Source organism: Python bivittatus, unplaced genomic scaffold (assembly GCF_059951505.1).
Source record: "Python bivittatus isolate LINGU-HERP-01145 unplaced genomic scaffold, Pbiv_v1 ctg000070_np1212, whole genome shotgun sequence".
Classification (NCBI taxonomy): domain Eukaryota; kingdom Metazoa; phylum Chordata; class Lepidosauria; order Squamata; family Pythonidae; genus Python; species Python bivittatus.
The window spans coordinates 5,341,575-5,358,481 of record NW_028277034.1 but is presented as its reverse complement, the minus strand read 5'-3'; positions in this window follow the sequence as shown (position 1 = coordinate 5,358,481).

Sequence of the window (16,907 nt, the reverse complement as noted above, 5' to 3'; positions counted from 1 at the left end):
TTTGGAAGATCTGAATTTCTGCTTTCAAGCTTCACTGTGTCATCTTTTCCCACATTTCTAGATTCCTCTCCTTTAGAATTCTAATGTTCCAAAAGAACATTAGGAAGAGATATAAAATACAGAATGGCAAAGCTACAAACTTGGTACATCTTCCCTAGCAATAAATCCCATTGAGCACAGAGGTGCTGATGGCTGAGTAAAGATACATAGGACTGCACAGTTAATCAGTAAAACAGCATACAATGTAGTATCTTCCCAAACATGCTAGAGAGTGAATTGCACAATTTGTGGAGAAAAGGGAATAGAACAGAAAGGGCTTCCAGATAAGCCAGTTTCCAAAATGTGTATTTCTCATGCTGTAAAAATAGCTGCAGTCCCAACCTAAAGTAGTTACAAAAAGTAGTTGTGCAATGTTGCTGCTTACAAAATAGTTAATGTGGATTATTGCTCCAAATGAAATTTATCCTGAGGAAATCTCAGTTTAGACTGAGTGCAAATCTAGTCACTGTCTCTTTTGGGGGGAATGTAGCTCTTTAGGAATTATAACATTGATTTCTAAGTTTCTATCTTTGTATTTATATTAACATATATAATTTTCATCCATATCTGTTCTTCTCTTTCACCCTTTGTCATTCTGCACAAGTGTTTGCCCAATTTGTTAGTGATATGCCCATTTTCTAATTACACTTTAGGTGTTTCCTTTGGGGAACGCTTGAGGAATAAAATCATATAAACATCCTGTTTGATTTTATCTCTTTTCACTCAATGAATACCACCTACTTATAGGAATTGGCTAATGAAGAAAAAGCAGCTTACTGTCCATCCACACCCTCCTTTGGCAATCTAAAGGAGTGCATCCATAGAAAATTCAATTTCTTATCACTGGATTTTTCACTACATAATACCTATGGCAAAACAGATGGGTGTGGCAGGGTGTTCTTTATTTTTTAATATATTGTTTTGGTGGCCTAGTTTCTCTGTTGGGCAGCAAATAGTCTTGAATGGATAGCTATTGGGTAACTTTTTAAAAAAAATATCTATGTATATAATTAAATCTGGGAAGGTAACATTAAAAATGTTCATTGTTCTCTCTTCTGATCTTTTCAGAGGTATGTTCTGATTATGCAAAATGTTTGAGTTCAAGGTAACACAAATAATTTTTATTGCTTTAACCATAGGTTGTAACAAAATTAACATACATATCAACATGATTATTATAATGATGATGGTGAATATGATAAACTGAAAGAAATCCAAAACTACAGCTGATAAATGTTCATGCATCTATGACCCAAGAATGAGCAAAAGAGAAATGGTAAACAGAGAATCTCTCAAACAGACTGATAAAACATGATTATTGGAAATTACCTAAAAATTAGTTGCAGCAGTTGCCAAGCAAAATTTTTACAGCTATCAGCTACATCTTATTTTTGGGGGCAATCAGGAACAAATATTTCTGAGGATCAGGCCAAGAATATAGCTCATTTGTTTACATGGCCTACTTAAGAAATTGGACAAGATAACACATATGAGAAATAATTATAATACTAACAACAATAACAACCTGGAATAGCTTATATCCTGCGACGATACCTTTAACACCATCAAACAACATCTGCCTATCCCAGGTCCTTGGGAAAGACTCGATACGTGGATAAAAATGCCAAATCCAATCTAAACATCTGGTTGACTGTGCAACCATAATAATAATAATCCATCAGTGAGGCACTACCTTGACATGGTTGTGGGGCTTGGGTGCTCTGAGGAGGATGAGAGCTATGCCAGAGGTTCAACCATACTGGACAGGACTCTTAGAGGAACCAGACGAAGAGTGTCTCTCCCATAAACAATACTCTCCAATAAACAACTTGTGGAAGAAAACTTGTTTACCCATCTCAAGTATACAAAGACTGAAAACAAAGAAATAATGACCTGCTATTACAAATCAAGTCCAAGAAGAAGAGGATATCTGAAAAGAATGTACCACTTTTAGAAAGAACAACATCCAGAATCAAAAAAACAGAACAGACACTAGCAGAACAATGTCAATTTATAACATGAAATAAAGTATTCACAGAAGCAGAACTGGAATAACTGCAAAGGTCTACCCAGAGCAAAGAATTCAAAGCCTTGCCAGAAGTAGCTCAGACAGTAGAGGCAAATCGGGGAGTCAGCAGTAGAGGAAGCCAGCATAGCTATTGAATTGTTTTCATTCCCAAACTAGGCACCCTCTCCTCTGCCTTGTCCTCTGAAATAACAAAGCCCAATAACTAAAAAACAAGAGGAATTGAAAGAAAGAATAACTGAGCATTTAGAACAGCACAAAAAGTACAGAATAAGGTTGCCTGCATTGAAGCTTATTACAAAGAAACAACCAGCACAAGTATTAAAATATGCCAATACTGTAATATCAAATATAAGCACCAGCTCACTGCAAGAAACAAACCAGCTAATGTACAGCACGGCTGCAGTTAAAACTGAATACCTTGGATGCAAAATCAACAAACAAGAAAAAGGCCAAACGATGCACTACAAAAATGGAAGGTCAGGTTGGAAAATGAGATCCCCATGCTAAGATCAGATGCAAGCAAGCTAGAACAGATGACAGAAAGGAAGACAACAAAGTCTGGATAGTAGACTTTGAATGATGCAATACCTGGAGATAGCAGAATAGAAGATGAAGAACTGGAGAAAATCACAAAATAGAGACACATGCAAATAGTAATAGAACAACTGTAGCAAAAGAAAGCAAAGATAGTACCAATAGTAACAGGAGCCTTAGGTGTAATCCCAAAACATCTGGAGCACCACTTGAAGACCATCAGCATTGAATCACCCTCAGTCAATTGCAAAAGGCAGCTTTTCTTGAAACAGCTTACATCCTGTGACAATACCTTTAATACCATCAAACAACAACATCTGCCTATCCCAGGTCCTTGGGAAGGACTCAATAGGTGGATAAAAATGCCAAATCCAAGTCTAAATATTTGTCTCACTGTGCAACCAATAATAAATTAAATTTATATTCTGCCCAACTCCCAGTGATTCTTTAATATCCTTTATTTTGGTACTCTTATTAAAAAAAAAAGAGGACAGAATAAGTTTTAAACTTATTCTGAATTTTAAATTTTCACATTCAAAATTGATTTTCATTTTAGCGTATCATGGAGACAGCTTTGTTTCTGGATGTTTCTAACCAAATCAGTCTGGACAGCTATACTATGTACCTGGATTTCTATAGTTATTGTGATGTAAAATGATTTAATGGGGGAGAACGTTACCTGCAGAAACAGTAGCAATGCCCATCTGGCACCTGTCCCATCCCTCCCCATGTCTCTTTTTCTTCCAAACTGCAACTAGCAGCAGTGTTACCACCATCTCATCCCTGCAGAGTGTTTCACTTAGGAAAGAGTAATCAAAAATACGATACAGGATGGGAAATCTTTGCCTCGCTAATCGATGTGGTGGAAAGGTCAACGGAACAGAAGTTGATTGCAAACTGAATATGAATCAGCCATTATGTGCTTAAAAGAAAAATGCAATTTTAGGCTGCATCAATGGAACTGTAATTTTCAACTCATAGGAAGTCATTGTTGCACTTTATCTTGCCTTGGTCAAACTACACAGTTCACTTCTGGGTGCCTCACTTTAAAAATCCAGAGAAATTGGAATAAGTTCAGAAAAGGACAATGAGGATGATTTAAATCCTATGAAAGCGAGCCAGTTGGGGTAGTGGTGAAGCCACCAAACTAGAAACTGGAAGACCTTGAGTTCTAGTCCCACCTAGGCACAAAGCCAGCTGGGTGACCTTGGGTCAGTCACTCTCTCTCAGCACTAGGAAGCAGGCAGTGGCAAACCACTTCTGAAATCTTGCCAAGAAACCTGCAGGGACTAGTCCAGGCAGCCATCAGGAGTCAAGACTGACTTGAAGGCACCAAAATCATCATCATCATCATCCTATGAAGAGCAAATGAAGGAATTGAGAAGCTTGAGTCAGAATATGATAGTGCTCCTCAAATATCTGAAAGGTAGAATATCACAGCAGAAAATCAAGATGTGTTCTCTTACTGCAGAATGCACGTCATAGAATAATGGATTTTAAGTTACAGGAAGGAAGATGCAAAAACTACCTTCCAAGTAAGATAAGTTTGTCAGTGAATCAATTACCAAGACAGGTGGTGGGATCCTATACCTGGATGGATTTAAGCAGAGGCTAGTTAGCAATTTATTGAAAGTTAGACATAGAGATTTGGATTCTTGCATTGAACAGAGGACCTAAGTGACTTCTTCCAACTTTGATTCTATGACTGTGGGTATTGTTCCAGGTTGGGTATAAATTAGGTTGGACTGTGATTGGCTTTTTGAAAAAAAGTAAGTGTGGCCAAATAATTTTCACAAGATCATAGAGAAATAGAAAATGAATGTTTAGAGCCATAAAATGAACAGTATTTAATAGTAGCCAATGGCTTAGGTTTAAGGGTGTCTGAAAGCAGCATTGCACGCACTTCTATTGAATAATTAAAAGGAGTTGCTTGTGTCATTATTCAAAAAAACTGTTTCTCTTTATTTAATGATCAAGATGGAATTTTATCATCGCCTGGGCTAGAAATCCTTAGGGAGAACCCTAATTTTTATGTTGCCCTTAAGCACAGATTAAAAATGCCAGGGTAATTAAGATTATTAAATATTTATTATAGAACTGGGGAATGGTAATTACTTCTGAAACAGAGATGGACGAGAAGACAGGACAAACTTATACATGATAAGATGATCACTTTTATTTCCTTTATGCCTTCATCTGAAGTAGTTTCCTGCTATTTGCTTCAAGAACATCTCAGTATTAAATATATCTGTAAACACCAAGTAAGTACAAACTAACAAAAAAAGTCTTGTGGATAAGACAGACATACTAGCCTTGCAGTTCCTTTATGTAGCACAAGTCTTAAAATGTGTGAAACTTAACAAGGTTCCAAAAAATCATGACACATTAGATTTAGACATTAAGACTTTAGCATCGCCGTGTATACTATTACTGTAATGGATTAATGGGCTCTCAAATTAAAAGGCTCCCCCTTTCACCTTTTATTTTTATTTATTTATTTAAAATATGTATATATTGCTTCCCCTTTAAAAAAAGTCTCAAAGCAGTTTGCAGTGAAAACAACCATTTAAACTTGCATTAAAACATTGTATAAAATATTCAGTAATGTGGAATTACTGTCAGCCCTTCAAGGTAGTCCAGACAAGAAGCACCAACCATGAGTACTATCACTACTAATAGTAGTTAAGGTTACAGTAACAGAATCTTGCAAGCCTGAAAGTACATCTCTCCCCACCGGCCTTTACAGTCCAAGAAACTAGGGAGGGTCCCTTCTGAGGCACTTGCCACATTCCCATTCCTTCTAGGGGCTCAGCTGCCTCTTATCTGATCATTCCCCAGACTGCAGCTCCTCCTCCTTCTCCTCCTGTGTCTCAAGGACATTCTCACAGACCAATACACTTACTTCTTAAGTCTTCTTTTTGCTTCTAAACTCTGACAAAAGCTAGAAATAGGCAGGAATCTCATTTTTCTCTTCCATCCTGCTAATCAGGGGCAAAGTATTACTGAAGGATGGGTGTAAGTGGATCTAAAGCAGGAAGTCAATCCAAGCTGGGACTGAGAAAAGGGGTAAGTAATTATTTTTTGTAAATGAAAGTCGATGGGCCCATGACAGTGGTATAAATATAGAGAAAGCAAGGGGAAGCAGCCACCTTGGGGCCTGTAGATATAAGATGCCCCACTTGGCTCCTGCTTGCCACCCACCCCTTGCTCCATGCCTTCAACAAACTTGCTCACTGGAGGTAGTACTACAATTTCTGGTCTGCAAAACTCTGGATTCCTACTAAATAGCAGCAAAGAATAAGAATGTTCTGTTTCTCTGTGCTGCCATGTCTACTGGTTCTTTGAATTTGCGTGGCCCAGGCATGGTAGTCCAAGTGCTGAGGTGTAGCAGAAGGGCCAGGAAAGAAGGAAATAAGAGACACCAAGGACTGCTGTTTCGGTCCGCATGGAAACAGGCAGTAGCAACTAAAATCTCATCCTTGGGCTTCATTCTAGGTCTTCTACTCAGCATGGGATATGATCAGGCCAAAGCACTCATTCAACAGTATGTAGCAGACACAGAGCACCAGCTGGATCTAGCCAGGTCCCCAACCTTTATTGCCAGTGAATCCAACAGGTACTCTGCCTCCCCTATGACATACTTAACTAAACTCAAGTACCTAAACCCCAGAGGGCCTTTACTCTGGCACAATGCCATGCCCTCCCCTCAGCTGTCCTTGAAGGCCAATACAAGAAGATTCCTTACCTGGACAGACAAGGCCCCTGTGACTCTGGACACAGAGAAACAACAGAGCATGTGCTTCTCCAGTGCCTGTATTACAGAGACATTCATAGTAGCCTCATCTCACCATTATTGCGTAAATACCCAGGGCGTACAGAACAATTCGACACTTGCCTGCTGCTTTCAGATACCAACCCTGCTACAACGTATAATGTTGCCAAGTTCTGTGCAGCAGCAATTAGAATTCGTCAGATGATGACTTGTACCATAAACTAGTCTTAATGAGCATCTAGTTGGTCATACTAGAGTGCTCTGTAATTTGATATAGTCTGCTATATACTAACCTTTATGTTTCCCTACATCCATCTAATGTTCTTACCCCTCTTTTTAGATATATACTTTGTTTTATATCTTTGAGCTTTATATTATTATTATTATTGTTGTTGTTGTTGTTGTTGTTGTTGTTATTATTTAGATTCTGACATATTTTCTATGCTTTTTAATTGACTGTACCCCACCCTCCTTGTGCTGGTCTTCAACCATAATAAATACAGTGGTACCTCGGGATACGAACTTAATCCGTTCCGTGACTCTTGGCGTATCCTGAGTTGGTCGTAAACCAACGCAAATTTCCCCATAGGGTTCAGTGTAAATCCGGTTAATCCATTCCGCCCTCCGAATTTGGTCGCACCCCAAAGCAAATTTTCCCATAAGGTTCAATGTAAGTACCGTTAATCCGTTCTGGCGTCTGCGGACCACGCGTCAGGGGCGGGAAAACGGCCGGGCGCCACGCAGTGCGGTGGGAAAACGGCCGGGCGCGGCGCAACGGGAAAACAGCCGGGCGCGGCGGGAAAACAGCCAGGCGCGGCGCGGTGCGGCACGGCGGGAAAACGGCCAGGTGCCGCACAGCGGGAAAATGGCCGGGCACTGTGCGGTGCGGTGGGAAAACGGCCGCGGACCACGTGTCAGGGGCGGGAAAATGGCCGCGGACCACGTGTCAGGGGTGGGAAAATGGCCGCGGACCATGTGTCAGGGCGGAAAAATGGCCATACCTCCGAGGCGGAGTTCGCACATCGAGGTCAATTTTTGCAGCCGGAGCTGGTCGTAACCTGAAAAGTTCGTTAGTAGAGGCGTTCGTATCCCGAGGTACCACTGTACTTGATTTGATTTGATTATTTCCTTCTGGTTCCCTCTAGTGTCCAAACTTCAAAGTTCCATCCTATCATGCTTTTTGTAAATAATTCAAAACAAAAGCATTTTCTCATGGGAAGGATTCTTATAATTAATTTCAAAATCTTATTTCAAATCCATCTGGACCCTTAATCCATTTGTAACTTTCCAAAATCAACATTCTAATCACCCTATTGATGTTTATTCCAAAAAAATATTTTTTTTAAGTCCTTAAACTTGTATTTACAACTTCTTTCGCCAAGGATTGAAGGAAACTCACCCAGTGCTGTAGAACTTGTTGATCCAAAGGTTCCTAAGAGCTGAAAAGAAGTTAATAAGCAATTGCCAAAAGTAATTAGAAAAGGAAATATGTGAACCCAGTGCCTATAAAGGCGCTGACCATGGTTTGAGCAAAGATGGCTATTCCCTCATCTCCCAGAGCTCTAAACATACCAGAGACCATTGTCTTGCAGTCTCCTTATAAGGATCAACTGTCTGGAACTCTTGTGGGCAATCTCAAGTCCACTCCTTGTCTGGAGAGGAATTATGGAGAGCCAGTCTACTTGCCCACTTTTCATTGTGCCACAGTCATTGGCTCTACTTTTAGCGGAGCCTTCTTCAGTTCACCATTTCGTCCCCAGAAGTCAATGGACCCAGAAGTTAATTTTAAGAGTGTCTGCCATTATAGATAAACTGTGTTTAAAAGATGTTAGGAAAGAGGAACAAGTTTTACTTGACAAGATTTAAACTGATCTGAAAGTGGATTTAAAAATGGCAGGTTACAAGAACGATATGGAAAAGGATGCTACACTGGATAAAAAGTAAACCAGCTGATGTTTTAATAATGAAAAGGGATAGACAAATAACAAACCAAGAGAATGACCTGGATTATTTTCCTACATTGGATTTGCAAAAGAGGCTTGTTAAAGCTTTGAAGAATTTTGTGAGAAGAAACAAAGAAAAAGTGAAAAGAAATCAAGTTCTAGGACATTATTTGAAGGGACTAAACATCAAGATTGTTAAAATAGATATGTTGTTATCTCTGGTAACCCTTAATGGATTTTTGCTGATCAGGACTGAATGATGAGGCTTTAAGGATTTATTTATCAATAAGAGATGGGATATGGGAAGAATAGATCATATGTTGTATTTTAAGAGAAGGTGATAAGTTACTAAAACTGTTTATACTTGTTGTGATGAAGGGGGAAGTCATTTCTTTTCTTTTTCTTTACTAAATTCTTATTTTTTTTTCTCTTTTTCTTTCTATTTTTTTCTGCACTTCCTATTTTTTATTTTTTGTTTGTATTATTTTTTATCTTTGTAATTGTAATTTTTAATAAAATTACTATTAAAAAATAATTTCTCTAGGGGCATAGGCTGGTGCTCCTTCAAACAGGTGATGCCTGAATCCACTGCTTCCTGCACTCTCTAATACTGAAAGGTGGTTCAGCTTGTCACACTTAAGTCATCATGTGAGCTGAGAAATCTGGCTCAACAAACTTTCTGGAGCATTTCTTGGAAGATTCCTAGATATATCCTTCTTTAAGCTATGGGTCATCCTAAATGATCTCCTAATCTGAGATTCGATTTGCCTTCCAGGGTCATCTACGTAGGGATCTTCCAAATCATCAGCAGAAAAAGAGTCCTCCAGTCACAGTGTAAGAAATACAAAAATCCTTAAAGTTGCTCATTAATAAATCGATGATGGGTGAACTAGCATTTTTGCAAATATAAAATCTATCTGTCTTCAAACCCATTTCTGTCTTCAGATAAAGGGAGAATGAAAAATGGAAACAGAGAGGATTTGACATTTTTAGATTAACAAAGCAAGTTATTTTTACCTGTATTAGGCACACTATATAAATCAATTAACAATTAAGAGGACACATACACACACACACATCAAAATACAGTACTGTATACTGTGAGCTGGAACATCAAGAACTCTAAGAAAATCACAACCTACTTTCAGACAATACTCTTCCGCCAGTATAGGATTCTATAGCTAAACTTTTACATTTAGTATTATTCAAATTAAGCTTTTTGTTTCTTCCTCTCTCTGACTCAGTTTTGATTCTGTTTTTATTTTATTTTATTTTATTTGATAGTATCTTGCCTAATGAGGCAGTCTATACCGCAAAAAAGATTGTTGAGCTGGCACTACCTGTTGGTTTTCTTACCAAGCACTATTACTCCTTTTCTTTTCTGTAAAATAACATCTATATAGGCAATATAATACTGTAGTATCTTTTGGTATAGTTTCTGTTTACTTCCTCATCATGTCAAACATTTTTTTTCTTTAAGAATAAAAACTATTCTTGTTATAATGTTGAATCTTAAAACCCATCCTGTCGGGATGAATCACTGTTTTTATTCTGTTTTTCCCACTCATAGTTACAATTTCAACCTCATAACTTTTTTTCCCCAAAACTAAAGACACACACCTGTGTATGATTAGATCTGGGTGCTTTTAATCCTTGAGATAGAAATCTTTTTAACTTGCTTAAGAATCAAAAGTACACAACAGCCAACCCAAACTCACTCTGCCACACCTTTCTGAGAAAAATACATTTAACAGCCACCCTTGGAAGTCAAAGCTGATCTGAGCAGATACAGAGGACAATGCAGAATGTGGAAGCACCAGATTTACCCAACAAAGTTCATGCTAAATGGATCCAGAGGCAGCTTGCTTTGATTTCATTCTACTGTTCTTTTAGTTACTCACTTTTCAAAGTAACTCAAGGCATGGTGCTCATCTTATGGAACATTCTCCCCTCTGCCCGCCCGCCCGCCCACCCAAAAGTGAGGCTAGCTCAATTTCTGTTAATGTTTTGTAAGTCCTTCAAGACCTGGCTGTATCATCAGGCCTGGGGGTCCCAGGAAACTGGGGAAATTTTAAGATGGCTCTATCATTGTGTTTAATTTACTGTCTCCTGTACCAGATGGTTCTATTTTTCAAAATGATTGTTTTTAATAATTGTTTTTATATATTTATTGTACTATTTTAATTGTTGTACGCCGCCCAGATTCACTTCATGTGAGATGGGCGGCCATAAAAATCTGATAGATAAATAAATAAATAAAAATTCATAATTAAATCTAAATCGTAACAATGATGCATACATTCAAGATAAACGGTAACAGCATTCAATGAAAGGCAATTGACAGAATTAAAAAAAAACAAATTCAGAAGTTAGGAGATATTTAAGAGTCAGATTCATTTCAAGTTTCATCTTCAGCAGCTAGTGAAATGAGGACACTCTGCAAGGTCCAAGTATGGCTGTCACTGAGCTGCGCTATATTTATCTCGAAAAAAGAGGAGTCCTCTCCTCCCAATAGTTTATCTTTAAAATGGGCAAGGTGTCTAAAATTCATTGAGAATCTAACAAAGGAGATTCTTATCTCCTCTTCACTTGGATGAGATTCGGGGTCATGTTCCTTTTGGACAAATACACTATCCACTCCACACCAACTGCAGAAGAAATCCAGTGCTTCCATTAGAATGAAACAGGAGCAACAGTATCCTAATTCAAATAATTCAAGTTGATTTTAGAAAGCCTGAATTGAACCGACAGGGAGTCAATGCAGACTGAACAGTATGCATGGTAATGCCTATTCCAGCAATGCCTATGTAGCACCAGTTGGAACCTATTGACATTTTAGGACAGTTTACAATAGTAATTTCACTAAAGTCAGCCTTCCTCAGCATGGGGTCCTTCAGATATGTTGGGGAATCCAAGAATTCCTTTAATAATTTTGCATTGAGATTAATAAAGCCTGAATGATAACAATCAGGTCTGCTTCATCGTTTGGTCTATTCTGGGGCTTATACCTATTTTCATGGAAGTTACAAATGTTTGATTTTTGCCAAATTCTACAAGGGGTTATGAGAGAATTAATATGGACCATGCAAGATTTTCAAGAAAGAATATTCTGCAACCTCCTGGAATTCAGTATCTATCCAGCTGCTGCTCCCCAAAACACCTTATGGAAAAGCATTATCTGTAGCAATTTAAGTGGCCATTCTAGTTGATTTACCAGTTGCAAGTGTTTTGATCACTATAAACAAAAAAGAATCTAGGAATTTGGACAGCAAAAGCAATTGTGCTACAGTACATTGAAAAACAAAGGGTCAGTTAGAACCTCTAGTCATATTTGGGTCATAAATGTAAATAATGAAGTGTGTAGCCCAGAGGATGACCTTGGTTAGTTATCTATGAAATACATGCATCCCTCTCATAATTCAGGACATTGCATTAAAACTGGTTCAGCCATACAAAACACACACCACGACAATGATCACTTTTTAAAGACCACGCTAAAATGCTTTTCTTCTACCCTTGAGTTGGCAGAAAATAGTGTGGGCAATTTACAGAGCCCCAATGGCCAAGCTGTGTTGTGCTGAGCAATGAGGCCAGGCAATAGTGCTATCCTTGCAGATTTATGTGGGGCAGTTTCAGGGCAGTGATCAGCGGATTCCCCTAGTTTCCTTTCCCCTCTCAGTGTCATTACCAGACCACAGGCACTTCAGGGTTCAGTCTTTTCTCCTATCCTGTTCAACATCTATCAGAAACCACTGGGAGAGGTCATCTGCCTGCACAATATGCTGGTGTTAATTACACTGTATATCTCCTGTTGGGCTCCTTGGGACACGTGGTGGAAGTCATGACTGGTGTTTGGAAGCTGTCAGGGTTTGCATGGGGAAAACAGTCTCAGACTCAACTCAAACAAGATGGAGTGATGAGATTCAGAGGCTGGCTGAGTCCAAGACCGAACCATTTCTGGTTCTTGATGGAATTGTGCTTCCTGGAAATTGAAGATGATCACTCATGCACTTGCTACCTTTTGATTAAATTAGTGTAATTTGTTCTATGTGCAACTGCTCTTGAAGATCACCTGGAATCTTTAGCTGGTTAAGAACGCAGTGGCATGCATGCTCAGTAGTCAGCCACAGTATTGCCATGTTACTGTGCAAGCTGAATGTTACTAGTTGGTTTTCAAATATCGTTCAAAGTGCTGGTCATTCCCTATAAAGCTCTATACGGCTCTGGGCCTGGATATCTTATGGAACACTTTTCCGCAGTAGTTTCTGCATGCCCTATCCAAACAACTAGGGAGTGCCTGCTAAGGATCCCCACGTGCCAGGAGGTACAATGTGAGGGGGCCCACCTCTGGAATATTTTGCCCCCTGAAGCACAGATAGTCCTTACCCACATAACCTTCCAGATGCAGGTAAAGACATGATTCTTTCAGAAGGCCTTTGGGAATTAAATACACCCAATGGCATTATGTTCTATAATTCTGTAATGTTATTTTTAACCCTTTTTAATTTTTTTAAAAAACTATTAATCTTTATTTTAGAAAAATACAAAATAAGCAAAAGACCAAGGTATGCAAAAAAAAACCTTGCTTTTTTTTCTCTAGTTACTATTTTGATTATTTTCTCTCTAGTTACCATTTTAATTAATTTTATTCTGATTTTGTATCCTGTTTTTAATCATGTAAATTCTCTAAACCACTTAGAGATCACTTGATTTCAGGCAGTCAGATAAATTCCATATATAAAAAATAAAGGAGTATATTCTGTATGGTATTTTTCTATCCTTGCAAACCATCCTTACACTCACCATATTCTTATGCCAAGTCATACATCATGTTTTGCTCTTTGAACCTCTCTCTCTCTCTTTTCAAACTCTTACTTACTCTGAAAACGTGGCACCCTGGAAGCTCGGCACTCAGACACATCAACCATAAATAGACACATAAACCACATTTACTTATAAGAAGGAATCAAAAAGACCACACATCCTCTCCACCAGTCCACACACAGATAAGAAGGGAAATAACGCCAGACAAATTACAGTATTAAGCAGAAAAGAACACCGTAATCAAAGAGGTACCAAGGAGAAAACCACATCCCCATCAACATTGGCAGGGCAACGACTGTATATAAACAGGGAACCTACACTCACTAGTACTGATGATGTTACTAGTTGGGTAATGAAGTGTTTACAATCAAACACCCAAACTCAGAGAGCACCAAGGACTCCACAGTTCAACCCTGAGCTACACATATTCTCTTTTGCTGGTCTTAATCACTCTATCCAACCATAAATTTCTGAGTCTTCCACTTTGTGAACCACGCACTCTATATAAAATTTAATCACAAAGATATATTTGTTTTCTGATTATATTTTCATTCATTCTCTCTATATGGCCAAACCACTTTTTTTTTTACATTTACTTCTGACAATCTACTTTCATTCACCTCCATTCTTTCTTGACCCTATTTTTTTTCTTGTTTTACAACACGATTCTTAAGTACAGTATACCATCCTATGGCAGCTTATTTTTATGTTTCTCCTCACTTCCAGACACAACTTAGTTTTGTCAGTAATACTGTAGTGTCACCTGGGGGATGGGCACTAATGTGGGTTTTCACGCCATGAGGTAGGCAGTATTTTAAAAAATGGCAACACTTTCATGGGATCATGGGAGAATGCAGACACTGTGATTTGGCTGCAGACCAATTAAAAAAAAGATATTCCTAATTCAGTGCAGGCTTATCTTCTTTAAAACCCAACCAAAGACCACCCAAATTAATAGTGTGTGAAGAAATTTCCAAATTTCATTACATTGCCCTAGTGCCTTAGATGAGCCATTAATTCTGTTTCAAAAGAAAATGCCACAACAGGTAAATAGGATACAATGCTTTTGGGCAGCTAATTAGGTGGAGCTCACCTAGAATCAAATGATCTGCTCTTCAGATATGCAATTTTCAGGTCAAGTAGCCTGGACAAGTTTCTGTTCCTTTTTCTATTCCACTTCCCCTGCCTTGCCCTGTATCTTTCAGTTAACTCAGATATTACATTCCTCTCATAAGACTTCAGATGCCAGTAACAAGGGGAGAGTGGTAGATACATGCTGGTGTTAGTGGTGGATTAGATAATCAAATCTCATGTTTTAAAATAAAGCAAACTCAATTCCTTCTGTGAGGGGAAAATTATTAATAGCTTATTATATGTTTTTAATGAAGGTTTGAATGCATTCAGTAAGGCCAAGATAACCAATATGTAACCTGCAGGGGCATTTACAAGAAAGAAGAGGAACTTACAAAATGAAGGAAATTATAAATATGTTGTTGAGATCAAAGGTGCCAAGAACAGGGCATAGACGACATGTGTCGACATCAGTTCAGGGAATGATCTGATCGTCATAATGTGGTCTGTGGTTTAACGGAATAAAAAGGGTGGCATCTAGGTAAATGGTACCTCTTGAACGAGCTGTCAGTTTGACAGCTTGGACAAGCAGGTTGGCATTGCAATGTGTAAGTACCTTGTGTTTGTGTGTTTTAATTACATTTTAATTGCATTTTACTCGCTGAATTTTTCTTGAATTTATGTTCAATAAAGTTTTAAAGTTTTAGTAGCACTTGGAACTTTGAAGTGACTTGTTTCATGGTGTGTCTGCCTCCTGTGTTTTTACATGGATTTTTCCCTGACACTTCTAATTCCAAAGTAGGTTCTACTGAACTAAACAGATGCTGGATACATTCTGTACGAGAACACACATTGAAATATAGTACATACATCAATACACTGATTCATACATTGCTCTTTTTTCTTTAAACTTGTCTCTTTCTTTTTGAGGATCTCAAGAAATCTGCACAGCCATGACTTCCTTGGTCTTCTTCCCCTTCCCCTGCATCCATTCGCTTTTCCTTCATATTTTGTTTGTGATTAGATTCTCTCTCTATCACTAAGCCACCTTAACATACTGTACTTCTATGATGGTAATTCAATTTGTGTTCAATTCACATTAATTCATCACCCATTCATTCTTGATCTATTTTTTTTACTACTCTTGCTTCTGAAGTAATCCATTTCCATTACCATCAACCTGATGCTTCTGACATACCTACCTCCCACTTCCATATGACAAAGTGGGCCTATATTCTTCTACAGAGCTATTTTTGCTTCTTCAGACAAACATTTATTCCTTACAACAGACTGCATACTACTCACCACCTATTAGGATGCACACACCTTAAAATTTCTCCATTTTCCATCTTTATTAAACACCTGCCAAGGTTTATACATTCATGCATTTGCCCTAATTTTTTATCACATATCTATCTATCTATTATCTATCTATCTTGTAATTGTTCACTTCATGGAGAAAATCTGTCTATATAGTCACTAGGAGCTGAAAACGACTTGATAGCACATAATCAATCAATTGTTCACTACACTACCTTGGTCTTCAATGCATTAATTTTGAGATTCATACTCCATGTTGTATGATACAATCTATCATTTGCTGAAAATAATTTAGGTTCCACACAACCAGTTTGCTGCTTAACAAACTAATCCCCCTTGACATTCACTCTTGATCTTCCACTCTTTTCTAAATACTCCTTCCAGCATCTCCTCACTTCTGTTTCATCCCATATCAACTATCACTTTTATCCTTGTATTATTCTTATTATTATTTTAAATATCCCTCTGCGTTCTATACAGTCCCTCCCTAAACAAGTCTTTTGCTTGAAAGCACATCCTCCAGTGATTTGCATTCCAAGTTCTTTTATGAATTTGGAATATTCAAATCCCTTGGGTGGTTTTTATGAAAACTTAAGGATTTTTTTTTTAAAATGGTCTTCCAAAATTGTTGTAAGCTATTGATCCCTTAGATGGGACACTCGTTTTAAAATAAATAAAATAAAGCAGAATTCCCCATGGAACCTTTATCTTAATTTGTTGTTGTTCAGTCGTTAAGTCGTGTCTGACTCTTCATGACCCCATGAACCATATTGCGCCAGGCCTTCCTGTCCTTCACTGCCTCCCTGAGTTTGCTCAGTTTCATGCTCATTGCTTCAGTGATGCTATCTAACCATCTCATCCTCTGCCGTCCTCTTCTCCTTTTGCCTTCAATCTTTCCCAGCATCAGGGTCTTTTCTAAAGAGCTCTCTTCACATTAGGTGACCAAAGTATCTGAGCTTGAGCTTCATTATCAATCCTTCCAATGAGCAATCAGGGTTGATTTCCTTTAAGTTTGACTGGTTTGACCTCCTAGCAGTCCAGGGGACTTTTAAGAGTCTTCTCCAGCACCACAGTTCAAAGGGATCAATTCTTCGTCGCTCAGCCTTCTTTATGGTCCAGCTCTCACAGCCATACATTCATACTGGAAAAACCATAGCTTTGACTATGCGGATCTTTGTCAACAAGGTGACGTCTCTGCTTTTTAATATGCTATCTAGGTTTGCCATAGCTTTCCTCCCAAGGAGCAAGCGTCTTTTAATTTCATGGCTGCAGTCTCCGTCTGCGGTGATCTTGGAGCCCAAATAAATGAAGTCTGTTACTGCTTCCATTTCTACTCCTTCTATTTGCCAGGAATTGATGGGTCCAGATGCCATGA